We start from the raw sequence: 14,264 nt of genomic DNA, 5'->3' as shown, positions 1-14,264 counted from the left end.
ACATCGTCATCCATGATGTAGAAGTCATTCAGAAACACTTGCCATAAGCCATGTGTATGAACTCCTCCTTGACATCTCATACATTACCTATGAACACCTCCACGACCCCTTGTCCATGACCTTTGAACTCCACCTTCACCCTTTATCCAATGACACATGATGTCATGATGTATGAACTCCTCAATAACCTTTCATTCATAAAATGTCCTCAACCTTTCACCCACACTTTCAGGACCCCTGTGCCGTATGAATTCCTCCTAAAGCCCTCACCCCTACTGTTTGAACTCCGTCATAAAGCCTAGGATATGGTGTATGAACTCCTTCATGACCTGTCATGAACACCTTGATCTTACATCCATGATGTATGAAAAAACCACGCCGTAGGAATTGCTCAAGCAAACCCTCAGCAATGATGTATAACCCTTCATGACTCCTCGGCCATGACGTATGAACTCCTATTTGACTTGCCATACGTGACGTAAGCACTCTTCCTGGTTCTTTTAGCCAAAACAGAAACTCAATCTTGACCTCTGATAGATGAATTCCTTGCCAGCCTTTCATCAATAACGTATGAACTCCTCCTTGACCCTTCCGCCATAACATATGAATATCACCTCAGCCCTTTTGTATGACCTCGCCCTTGAGGGCAACATACAGTTCTCCTAAACACAAAAAAATCCCCTCAGTCATGTTCCATACGCCCCCACGTGTCCCAGTACATCACATACATTTTCGACATGTTCATACTGTCCATTACATTTCATCATGTCCTCCCATCCCACCCACTGCGTATGTCCTCCCTCGCAGTGCTACATGATGGATGAGCAGCGTCGCGGCGTCGCTGCAGCGGGGAGAGGCGGCTGAAAACGGAGCACAAGGCAGCTCAAAGGCCACGGGCGCTGCCCCCGCCGTTGCCGTTCGCCGTTTTTCCCACCACGCGCCACAAAAAACATTTTAGAGCAGAGGCCGGGGTCGCTCCAACGTGAAGAAAATGAAAGCTCCACATTTTTTCCATTGAGCTCATCTGTACGTTCGTCTGTCTGTGATTTGTCCACTTATCCGGTTGATATTTTTCGACAGACATACTTATCCTCTTATTCATGACGTATGAACTCCTTCCTCACCCCCCAGCCATAACACCTTCTCAAAATCTTGAACCATTATGTGCAAAATCTTCCTGTCATAAGACGTAGCGTCTGCTCATCATTTCCTTATTCGTGCTGTATGAACTCCCTCCGTCACCTCAAAAATCATGCATGAACTCCTCCTAAGCTTCGGAAGTATGAATTGACTGATCAGCAGTGACGTAATACCTCATCATCCACGACATACCGTATGAACTCCTTGAGAATTTTTCACCCATGATAAATGAGCTCCTCTTGAACTTCTCCTCTATGACGTATTAATTTTTTCACCATGCACCAATTCCTCCTTGAACTCTCGGCCTTGACGTATGAACTCTTCATTTATTCCTCCATCATGACGAATGAACTCCTCACCAATCTCTCAGCAATGATGTACGGAATCCTCAATAACCTCTCATCTCTTACGTATGAATTCTTCTTAGACTTCTCTTTGACCCCTGAACCACGACGAATGAATTTCCGTCAAATTCTGATTCATGATGTACACAGACGTCAATGACCTTTCAATCCTGACGTGTGAACTCCTAATTGCCGGTCAGAATTCTACGACATTTAAAATACAAAAATATTGAAAAACGTAAAGGTTTTATGTACTTACTAATGTCATTGGGACACATTTTCTCATGCGAAAAGTCAAGTAAAGCAGTTCTGCCGTAGCACGTCGTAACACGCTCCAAAACCGGCCAACACGGTCAAGTGGAAATACTCGTCTTTTCAAATTGGTCAGGGCATATTATTTTCATAGGATTCAATAGTAAAAATGTCCATTTCTACTAATTACAGAGCAAGACTTACTAACTATGGAACACTACTAAATTCCAGAGAGAACAGGCATGATGGAGACATAATTCCAGGTCCACTTCGCAGAACCGCAGAGGCTCCTTGGGCTCATTAAAATGTAAAATTGTATTTGCAGGCTGTTCTTAAGCTAAAAAAAAAATACCTACATCAAATGAATGCATTGCTTGGTATGCAGCTGGTCTAGCCTTGTTGCGCCTGCCATCATATGAGCCCACTTTGCTTTTTTGACAGAGGAAACAGGAAAATGGTCAAATTGGAGCGGCGCATTCTTGGGCCCAAATTCACTTGACCACACAAGAAGTTTGACGAAGAGCATTAATGTGTGCTCGGCTTGCAAAACTCAGTGTTTGTGTTTATTTAACCCCTGTGGCATTATGTTACAAATTATGGAAATTCCTTTGAATTTTTTTATGACATAAAATAATCAACGGAGGAAAAAAACGAGGGAGCTGAAATTTCAAGCAGATGATTAAAACATGTAATATTTTAAAATGTTACAATTCTGACATTTCTATGTGATAGCAGCTGGACGTGTGAGATTTTGTGTGCAAAAATAATCATTGTACAAATTTTGGACCATATAAAACCATAATATTTGCAATTTTTGAGATGCATTTTAATAGGATTTATGACGTTGATTTTCCTGACATTTTTGCGACATTCCATTGAGCGGCGGTCAAACTATGTCAACAAACAGAAAATTCTTTGTTGACGTGTGTTTCAACTAAAGACAGTAGGTGGCAGTAGAGACCAGTTTAAGAGTCATCATCACATCACAAAGAAAGATCATGCCATTTTTCTATTTTTTGTGGGTGTTAATAAATTTAAACTACATATGCATGGACAAAACTAACACCACTGAACAATTTGAGTGGTTGAAAGAAAAAAAAAATCCTAAGTAACTTTAATCATTATGCCTTTAAAAGCATTTACAAAATAAGGAACAAAATGCAATATGTATAGTTTGCAAAGTGTGTGCACAACAGTTAAATGACAAAGATAATTTGAGTCAATGGCCTGAAAACACTGACAAAGAACATTGATAATAAAAGTAGGTTAAAAATGATCCATTACGTTTTGTTCACAGCGTATTCACTTTGTTTGAGACTAAATTGAAACTTGAATGTGTTGTTTTATTTCACACACATTCGGAATGCAGCAATTGATCATTGTTTGTTTGTGGTTGTGTTTGTGTGCATAAAAACCGGTGGGAGAAGAGGAAGTTGTAGCAATAAGGTGCCACTTGGAGTGACTAACAATGGCCGGCTCGTATCCTGTGGCTGTCAAATCCCTGAAGACCCAACAAACATTTGGAGTCCTTGTTCCAGCTTTTGTCTCACATTTTGGGCTCATTTTTGTTGTTCGACTTGAGTGGTGAAACATACTTATTTTTGACAATAGCACTTTGTGATCGTCTTCCACCGAGCAAAATTCTTGTCATTCCGAAAATAATTTGAAAATGGCGGATCTGTTTGACGTCTTTTCAAGAGGGTTTGGAAAAGTAACAAAATACAGCGACCAAATCGCTAAGATAGCAATACTGATTGTGCTAACTGTTTTTTTGTTAGCAGCGCTGTTGTTTGATAGTGGGAATATCGCACATCAGCTAGCGATAAATTCATTCAGTTCAACAATGTCATGAAAAAAAAAATTCAATGGATTTAAAAAAAAAAAAACGTAGTTCCCCAAATATATAAATATATAATGTATAAGGCACACCAACAGTTTGGTAAAATTCGTCATATTTTTTGTGTTCATCTGCATAAGAAATGTATTTGTTGCACGTTAAGTTAAATGCAGTTCAGATTTCCCACATTTTGAGTGATCCATTAACACAGCGCCAGTCTAATGTGCTTTAAGCAGTTGTTTTTCCTTTTTCTCGTGAAGGGGCTCGATTTCTTTATATCATAAAAATAAAACAAAAATGTTTCAGTCACTTTTAAAAACGTTTGATTTAGAGTTTATTTTTAGGGAAAACAGTCATTTAAAAGGGGTTAGAAAACCTGACCAAAAAATGGCTAAGCTAGCAAGACTGTGCTAGCTTGTCTGTTTTAACTATTTAGTTATTTAATGGAAACATCTCACATCAGCTGAAATTAAGTCAGTTCAGTTCATGTAAATTAAAATATAATAATAGGTTTAATAGCTTTTAGTTTGAGTGTGGTAGCTATGTTTAACTGTCTGTAGGATTGGGTAAGATCGGTTAGCGGTGAATTGAATTAGTTCCGTTCATGAAAATAAAACAAAAATGTTTCAATCAGTTTTCAAAACGTTTGCTTTAGACTTTTAGTGAAAATAGTCATTTAAAAGGGGTCAGAAAAACTGACCAAAAAAATGGCTAAGCTAGCAAGATTGTGCTAGCTAGTCCGTTTTAACTTTAATTATTAATGGAAACATCTCACATCAGCTGAAATTAAGCCCGTTCAGTTCACGTATATTAAAATAAACAAATAGATTCAATAGCTTTTAGTTTCAGTGTGGCAGCCATGTTTCATTGATAATCAGGAGGTCCCGGTCAAGTGAAAACCGCGCCGACCTCGCCCGCCCCGAATGACCCGCCTGGCTTCCTCTCGGCAAAACTCAAAAGTCTGACAGGCAGAAGCCGTCAGAACCACGCGGCAGACCCGCGCTGCTGATTGCCCCGAAGCAGGAAACCACTTTCTTGAAAGTCAGCAGAAAATGAGCGCGCGCACACACACACACACACCTGGAGCACCCCGCCCCGCCTCCCCGACTTCCTCCAGCAGTCTGCCTTTAACCCCACATGGCCAACGACTCCGGAGAAAGTGGCCACAGAGCACCTCTTATACAAGGCCCTAATTGACTCTCCGCCGACTACACTACTCATTACATCATTCCGCAGCGGCGGGCCTCTCGCAGAGAATACAATGTCTTGGCGCTGAGCTTTTTCGAGAGAGGCCTTCAATAGGCGGGTGCTTTTCGACGCCTCGCTGACAGACGGACCCCGAGCGGAACGTCTCCCAACCGCCCCCAAATTGGGGCCGCGGCTATTTTCTTACGTTTACGATTGCTCGCTGTCACAGAGTTCAACGCCGGGACCACCCGGGGCAAAAAATAGATGTCATCAATGCAGGAGGTGGCTTACTGCAGCAGAGGGCGCTTGAAACTCTGGGAAAGAACCCGAGTCTGAGTGAAAGGCGCTCCCCTGCCAGCTTTCTGTCAAAAACAACATATCTCATGACTTTCATTTCTGCGGAGAGGAAACCCAAGCAGGATGGTAAGAAAACCTCCCGTTGAGCAGAACGTATAGAAAGGGGAGCAGTAGAAGCTGCGGGAAGAAGACGTTTGGAGTCCGACGGCAGAAGATGTCCTGTGTGGCATTCGGGAACGTGACACTACTTTTACTGTCTCGGTCTCGTATACTGTTTCGCTTCTTGGGCCAGTGTAAACAACATGTAAAATTCCCCATAAACTGATTTTTTTCTTGATTTTTTACTCGTCACTCGTTAGGCAGAATAACTATGCTCACTCAGAGAAATGTTACATACGTTGTGAGTTTTTTGATCATCAAATCGAAGGCCCGACTATCCAAATTGTTGGGTCAAAAATGGATTAAAGCATCTTTTTGGGTCGTTTATTAAAACAAAAGTTGGGTTAAGTCAGTGTTTCTCAACTATATTTTGCCAGGCCCCCCCTAGAAAAGAGAAAACATTTCACGCCCCCCCAGTCGATGCACTGAATATAAATAAAATTATTATTGATGAGAATTGTTTAAGTATATCTACACATGTATCCTTTTTAACATTAACAACAGAAAAACGCAATATAAATCAACTTTCAACAACTGTTAGTTTTTTTTAGCGCATTTATACAGGTTATAGCTTAGTCTAAAATGGAAAAAAAAGAAGTGCACCAGAGTGCCTGAAACTAAAAGAAAATGATGAAAATTATGACTTTATTGCGATTACATTCCACATGACAAAAACAAAGCCTTTTTCCTGGGATCATCCGCGCCCCCCCTGGCATCACCTCGCGCCCCCCCAGGGGGCCCCGCCCCACTATTTGAAAAGTACTGGGTTAAGTGCTTCAAAGTGCCAGGAAAAAAAATGATGAAAACTGTTATTTTATTGCAATTACACCTCACAAAAACTAAGCCTTTTCCCTGAGGCCACGCCCCACTATTTGAGACGCACTCGGTTAAATGAACAACCAAACAAAAAATTGGGGTGAAATTTACCCGAGTGGCCTGGATCCACGAGTGACCCATTATTGGGTTATATTAATTCCTTTTAGAGCGCTATACATTTGAACACAATCCAAATGAAACTCTCCGATTCCAGTCCAGAGTCTCCAGTGCCTCACGCCCAACGCCGGCCGGGAAGGATTCCAACACTCCCGTGACCCCGACGAGGACTATAGAAAATGGATGGATGGATATCCTAATGCGAAAAAATGTGCTTGTGTCCACATGTTGCGCACGCCGCCTGTTTCCAATAATATCCCGGCGGTGGCGGCGGGCGATGACAGGCTGAGAAGTGATTTACCTGAGCGCACTTTTTATTACACATCTTTGTTGCTACTTGAGGTATCCACTGCTAACTACCATAGATGGCCTCCGACCGCGCTTGGCTCTCTCGCCATCAAGACAGATGAGGTGAGATTTGCGGCGGGGGCCGAGGGGAGGGGGGGGGGGTGATTTAGTTCATTTGTGGAAAAAGATGAAAGTTAGCCATGATGTAGTGCAGAGGTTAAAACTGTAAAATGGGGAATATATTACATCGCGGCTGCCATGATAGAAAGTCCACCCATCCATTTTCTAAACCGCTCGTCCTCATTATGTTCTTGGGTGAGCCTATCCCAGCTGACTTTGGATGAGGAAGAGGCGGGGCTCTGCTAGTCACCAGTAAATCGCAAACAACCACCCTCACATTTGCCATAGGTGTTGAACTCCGGTCCTAGAGGGCCGGTATCCTTCATGTTTGCCAGGTTTCTCTTCCCAACGCAGCCGATTCAAACGATTAGCTCATTAGCAAGCTTTGTGGGAGCTTGGAAATGATCCTAATCATTTAAATCAGGTGTGTTTGACAACATGCAGAATACCAGTCCTTGAGAGCCGGTAGCCTGCACGCTTTGCGGGTTTCTCCCTACCCCACCTGAATTAAATGATTAGCTTGTTAGCAAGCTTTGTGGGAGCTTGGAAATGATCCTAATCATTTAAATCAGGTGTGTTTGACAACATGCAGAATACCAGTCCTTGAGGGCCGGTATCCTGCACGCTTTGCTGTTTTCTACCTGATTTAAATGATTAGCTCATTAGCAAGCTTTGAGGGAGCTTGGAAACTATCCTAATCATTTGAATCAGGTGTGTTTGAGAGAGAGGGTTTGAAAATATGCAGTATACTAGTCCTGGAGGGCCGCCATCCTGCACGCTTTGCAATTTTCTTCCCAACACACCTTATTTAAATGAATTAAATGATTAGCTCGTTAGCAAGCTTTGTGGGAGCTTGGAAATTATCCTAGTCATTTAAATCAGGTGTGTTTGACAACATGCAGAATACCAGTCCTTGAGGGCCGGTATCCTGCACGCTTTGCTGTTTTCTACCTGATTTAAATGATTAGCTCATTAGCAAGCTTTGAGGGAGCTTGGATATTATCCTAATCATTTGAATCAGGTGTGTTTGAGAGAGATGGTTTGAAAACATGCAGGATACCTGTCCTGGGGGGCCGGTATCCTGCATGTTTTGCGATTTTCCCTCCCTAACACACTTGATTAAAATGATTATGATCATGATTAAGTACAGGAGTTTGACACCTGTGGACCTAATTGTGTAGCCTAACCCATTAAAAAAAAAAAAAAAAAAACATCACAAGAGCACAGGGACAACATGCAAACTCTTCCCGAGCCAGATTCGAACCTGGAACCCCAAAACTTAAGGTTGGGTTTGTGATAAACATGTGATAAACATGAAGAACATGCGATAAACTGACAGCTTCTCTTAAGCAGCTGTAAAAGGAGCTGAAACTGTAAACTTCTGCCCACACAAGAAGAAGAAGACATTTTGAATTAGGATGGACTTTTATATGATTCATTTTATGCGAGAGGTTAAAATGGGGCAGCGTGTCCGCAGATAATGCGAATTCGATCGTATTTCAGCGAGACATATGCTTTCCCTTTCCTGGATCACTGAGGCATGTAATAAAAGACACACACATATACACACACGCTTGATTTTTTTTTTTTTTTCTCTGTCTTTAACTTCAAGCACTGTCGGAATCATGTGAATGCTGGACATTTGCAGGAGATAAATCTTATTTATGAAAAATTGTTCCAAGATCGTGATGTTTAACCCTTATTCTGTATTTTGACCATTTTGGGTCATTTTCTTCCGCACCGTTTTCGCAGTGTTTTAACCAAGGGATAGCACACTCCTGGTAGTGTTGAACTTGGACTTGTTGTCACCATCTGGGTGAAATTTCAGCTCCCTAGAGTTACCTTTCAATGCTTTCCCTTTGATATGAATTGCCTCTAAATCGTATTCACTGTTTAAGGACGCTCAGAAACTGCTAGACAATTTTGCTATCAATTTTCTTTGCTGCACAAGTCTCCAGCATTAGCGCTAGCCGCTACATGCGTGGTGCATTCAAAGGCAGTCGGGCAATTCAAACTCACACAGATAAAGGTTCATCTAAGTGCAAATATCTAAACAATGTGGGCTTCTATCAAACTGTAAAAGCTGGCATATCAAATTTAATGACGGGAGGGGGGTTTACTTTGTTAATTTACTTAATTATTTTTATTTTCAATGTCAACAATGAAAATTAAAGTTGGAGTTGTATCCATTTTGTTTTTGTGGAAATAAGGCAAACTCAACAAACCTAAAAAACCCAGAAGTCTCCAGACAAACATTCTGTTTTGCAAAGACCGGAAAATCAAATAAAATATCGTGATAAACTTGATAAGCGTAGATTTAATACACTTAATAACACTTTATCAATTAGGATAGCTAAAAAAAATAATAAATCAACCTGAGAAATCCTCCTTAACCACTTGAAAAAACGGTTACATTTTAGGTTCTCCGTTATGTGTGTGGCCTCCATCTTATGGCGCATTGAAGTGCAGAGCATGAAATGGCTGTAAATTGGCTGCGTTTGCCCTCAGAGGAGCGTTCTCCGCAGATCATATCCGAATCCCTCGGAGAGGCCGTCCGCAGGGTCGCCGCTTATTCAATTAGTTTGAAGTCGTGACTGCAACACGCTCGACTGAAGAGTGTGAGAAAGTGATGAGATGCACACATGGCCGAACGCTCATGGGACACTTCATTAGGTACACGTGAAAAACTGGGTTGAACTCACTCATTCCCACTGATGAAAGATAGATGTCAAAAATTATATTTAACTGAGCTGGCAAGGAATGAATGGACTCATTTACATACATTGACTAATGAATACAAAAAAAAATCTATTTTAATTGAGCTACCGGTGAATTAATGAACTGAATAACGAGCTATCAAGTGGAACAGATTTTAAGCAAAAAAAGTCTAAAAACTAACAATCAAATCATTAAAAATAGCTTTCACTTTGGATTTATGCGTGTGTGTTTTAGAATGTGGACACAAAATGGTTCAATTGATGTCAGGTGCGACAATAACCACAGTACCAAAATAGAATATCGGTTAAGCTAACAAGCTAATCATAGCGTACCGCATACGAATAAATATCACAAGGTCTTATTAAGAAACAGTAAATCACTCATCAAAAACCTTTTAGTAGTTTTTCTAAAAGCAGCTTCATCAAATGACGAGTAATTTTACTTTATTTTGGTCTTATTACACAGTTACTTTTACACCAAACTGTGACTTTAATCTTCAGGACATTTAATTAAATTTAGACTATTTTTTGTGGGAGAAAAAAAAACAATAGAACAACTTGTGAGGTGTACAAACACAACATTCCAATTTATGTAAACTCTCATTCGACTTTTTTTTCAATCTAAGGTGCAGGAATAATTTTTGGCCTATGGGTGGCGCCAACATGACATCTCATGATGGTGATGCCTTTGGGAGCTTTATACGAGGAACATGAGTGGCTGCGGGTCATTACACTCAGTTACCTGAAGCACCTGTCTAAACGTTTATACTCAGTTTAATATTGAAAACGCATCTACTGTACATTCAAAGAAAAATATTATAAAAAGAGTAGCTTCAAATATTTTGATGAATTTTGTTTCCTTGCATTTACAGGACAATATTGAGATTACTGAATGCATTTTTCCCACCCCCAACTCATCTCATTCAAATATGTGCTGCATAGCAGAAGCTAACACTGTTAGCTAATACTTTTGGTTCTGGTGTCATATTTTACATTTCTTGCGATAGCTTCACATTTGATGGTTAGGAGGGGATTTTATCAACGAAATCTTACGTATACAAACAGTTAAAACAAGTCCATTTAACTCATGTGGCATTATTTTACAAAATTAGGGAAATTTCTTAATTTTTTTTATGATATAATTAAGAATGAATGGGAGAAAAAAAACTGATATATATATTTTTTTATATTATTCTGATATTTCTATGTGATTGCAGCTGGACGTTCAAGATTTTGTGTACAAAAATAATCATTCTCCAAATTTTGGACCATATAAAACCATTATAATTACAATTTTTGACATGCATTTTAATAGGATTTATGACTGATTTTCCTGCGATTTTTGCAACATTTACTTGCGTGGCTGTCACAGTATGTCAGCAAAAAGAAATTTTTTTATTGACTTGTGTTTCACCTTAAGACAGTAGGTGGCGGTAGAGCCCAATTATGGTCTACAGACAGACCATACCATTTTCAAATTTTTGAACCTACCTACATATGGATAGAACTGATGCCACTGACCAATTTCAGTATTGAAAGTCAAATATATTCATAAATAACTTTAATTGCTACACATTTAAAAGCATTTACAAAATTAGGAAAAAAATGCAATGGTGTATAGTTGGCAAAGTGTGTGCACAATGGTTAAAAAAATATTAAGCTGTAAACGTGCAAAAAAACATCAATTTCAGACAAGTTTAAACACTTGTTGAAATGATTAGATTAATTAGATTCATTCAAATGGAAAAAAAACATGAAAAGTAGGAAATTGCTTCATGTATTTTTGCAAATCAAGCTATCAATCAAAACGTTGTTTTCGCTGACACCCTCACTTCTCCCACTGAATGCCAATCCACCGTTTTTATGCCCTCCTAACTCAAGCCTGCAGGAAAAAAGACCACACAGAATACCAAATCACAGGGTAGCAGCTCTTGCTAGCATACTATGTTTCATACTTTTGTTTCTACTATATTAGCATATTATACGCTAATATCTGCAAACACGGCAGAAAGGTAAAAAGGCAGCCTCCACAAAAATGACATTTAAAGCATTTTTGGGCAGGAAATGTATACTTAGCTGTTTATTTGTTTGACTAACAGGTGAGAGGTGACCACGGAGGTCTCAAATTTCCCGCTTCTGCTTCGATTTTGCGGCGCTAATGCGTATCCACGCGGCGGCGAGCTGATAGCCGCTGACACGCAGACTAAACAAGGTGGGGGCGGCGAAGGCGGCCGTGGAATCCAAGCATGCGGATGGCCCACCCTGCCAATGTTTTGGAGTCCAGTCAATTGTGAATCCTATACGCGCGTTAGATTTTGCTAGCCGAGGCTTTCAAATAAGATAAAAGTTGGGAAAGCTTTCCTGGCAACAAATTGGTGTGTTAGCCTAGCATAGCTTGGCTAAGTGTTAAAGTTATGAAGGGGGGTAACTTTTTCATAATACCATATTGTTATAGTTGTCACGTCATATAATCAGATGGTTTTTTTTTTAGTGTTTGTCAACAAAGTATTAAGTATTGAGTATTAATGTAATTAAAAAGTAATCAATTATTTAAGATAATTAAGGACTAAAGAAATGGATTACTTTAGAAAATATGTACGAACATTAACAGTGTTACTTTTGGTCAATAAGTATGAAACTATTTAAATAAGAACTTTATACTTTATTAAGTACTGAAGTAAGTGATTGTTATGCACTAAGGTACTTGATTACTTTAGGCACTAAAGTACTCAAATAACTGATTTACTAATGGTTAGTAAAGTAATGAAATAGTCAATTACTAATTGATCAATTACTAAGTAATCCATTACCCAAGGAAATTAAGGATTAGAATAATTGATTACTTTAGGAAAATAAGTACGGACAGTAATCTTTTACTTTTGGTCAATTAAAGTACAAAATCACCTAAATAAGAACTAAATTAATCTATTACTTTATATAAGTACAAAAGTAATTGATTGTTATGCACTCAAGTACTTGATTACTTTAGTCACTAAAGTACTAAAAGAGCTGATTACTTATGTTTAGCAAAGTAATAAAATAGTCAATTACTAATTAATCAATTACTAAGTAATCAATGGCTTAAGGTGATTAAGGACTAAAGAAATTGAATACTTTAGGAATTAAGTATGAACTTGATCTGTTACTTCTGGTAAATAAGTATGAAATTAATTGAAAAAGAACTAAATTAAACCATTACTTTATGTAAGTACTAAAATAATTGATTGTTATGCACTAAAGTATTTTGATTACCTTAGGGACTAAAATACTCAAAGAACTGATTACTTTAGGTTGATAAACTAATAAAATAATCAATTACATGAGGCACTAAACACTAAAGTCATCAATACCCAAAGTAATTGATTACTTTAGAAATTCATTCATTTGTTACAGGCCAGTTTAAAGCCTTTAGTCAAACACTAGAAAAAATATATAAATAAGTACCGGAATTGAATGTCTGGACTCTTTAAAAATGTTTAAAAAAAAAAAAAAAAAAAAAAAAAAGTCTTTGGGATTGAATGAGTTAATTACAAATCTACACTTGCTCCTACGGATGCGGATAGCCCGAATTTACGAGTCAGAACCGGAATTTCTACAGTATGTGCCCATAGTCCATTAGTATTCTACTGTAGACCATCACAATAGTAGTCGTAAACACAGTAAATATTTCTCTAAAAAATAGGTCAAGGCCATAAGTATAAAACAATAAATTAAAAACTACAAGAGTATTCTGGCGCCGTGGCAGAAACCGCTTTCTTTTCATAACCCGGAAACCTCAAATGGCGAAAAACCGTCATAAACCAAAGATCTCCTTTACAATAACGACAAAACATTCAAACACCAAATTTCACAACAACGTTAAGTCGAAGGCTTCCTTTTACCCTCCGAAAGCAAAACAAAACGCGGCCATAATTCATGTTATTGCTAACGCGAGTATTTTTCCTAGCTAGTTTCGCAGTCCTGTGTAAACCGACAGCGGAGCAAAAACGTGGTTTTACATGTTCATTTGTTTGTTTGGATGTCCTTTAAAACATGTTGATATTGGCCCCCGCTCTAATCCCGATAATTAAGCAGCTCGCCTCCGCCGTGTTTAACTTCGCCGACGCTTGAGGTTTTCATTCACTTCGGCCCGATCTATTTTTAATCGGCGGATAAAAAAGCTCGCTTTGTGTGGCGTTAACCTGAGTTGGAGGCTCATACTTTTTTTGGCACGCCGCAGCAGAGCGTCGGGCACATTTCTTCTGCCCCGGCCGAATATAAAGTGAAACCTCATCCAGACGAGGTACAAATGAGCGTGGCCGTCTGAGCCAGGCGAGTGAGAAGTCTGACCCGGAGCCAAGCGGTCTTTCAGCGAGCCAGCCTCTGTCAGGCCAGGCGGTCTCCGAGAGCGCTTTACCGGAAACCGGCCTAGTTTGATTGAGTTCCTGTTATTGACTCCCCTCCTTTTTTTTTTTTTAACTTTCTGCCAGGCTAATTTTTTCCTCTGCCAGCTGTCAGAAGCCAGACTGCACAGAATTCAAGGCCTCGCTCAATCGCACCTTTTAAAACGGCCAACGGTCATTTATCACCCTGCGGCAAGCCTGAAATATTTGATAAGCGTTTGACTTTTAGCTAAAGATTCTTAAAATCTTGACATTTAATTTTGTTGGGTGGGAAGAAGAAAAAAAATGGACGCTAGGGATGGGATTTGTGTCTATAAAAACAACTAACGAGACGTCTCATGAGACCAGAATGAGACAGGACAAGATTTTAGCAGATTTTCCGCACCATAAGGCGCACCGGATTATAAGGCGCTCCTTCAATGAATGGCCCATGGATACGTTGTATCTCATTTATTTATTTTAATCCAAACTGTGACAAATTAAAAGAACTGATGATTGAAACTAAACATAACCAGCACTTGGGAATCATCTCAAATACTGAAGTAGGTAAATGGGTAAAACCGCATATGTTATATCGTCTATAATATAGTCCATTCAAGTAAATAAA

Source organism: Hippichthys cyanospilos, chromosome 12, assembly GCF_059441005.1.
Source record: "Hippichthys cyanospilos isolate Australia breed blue-spotted pipefish chromosome 12, RoL_Hcya_1.0, whole genome shotgun sequence".
Taxonomy (NCBI): Eukaryota; Metazoa; Chordata; class Actinopteri; order Syngnathiformes; family Syngnathidae; genus Hippichthys; species Hippichthys cyanospilos.
This window is presented reverse-complemented; position numbering follows the sequence as displayed.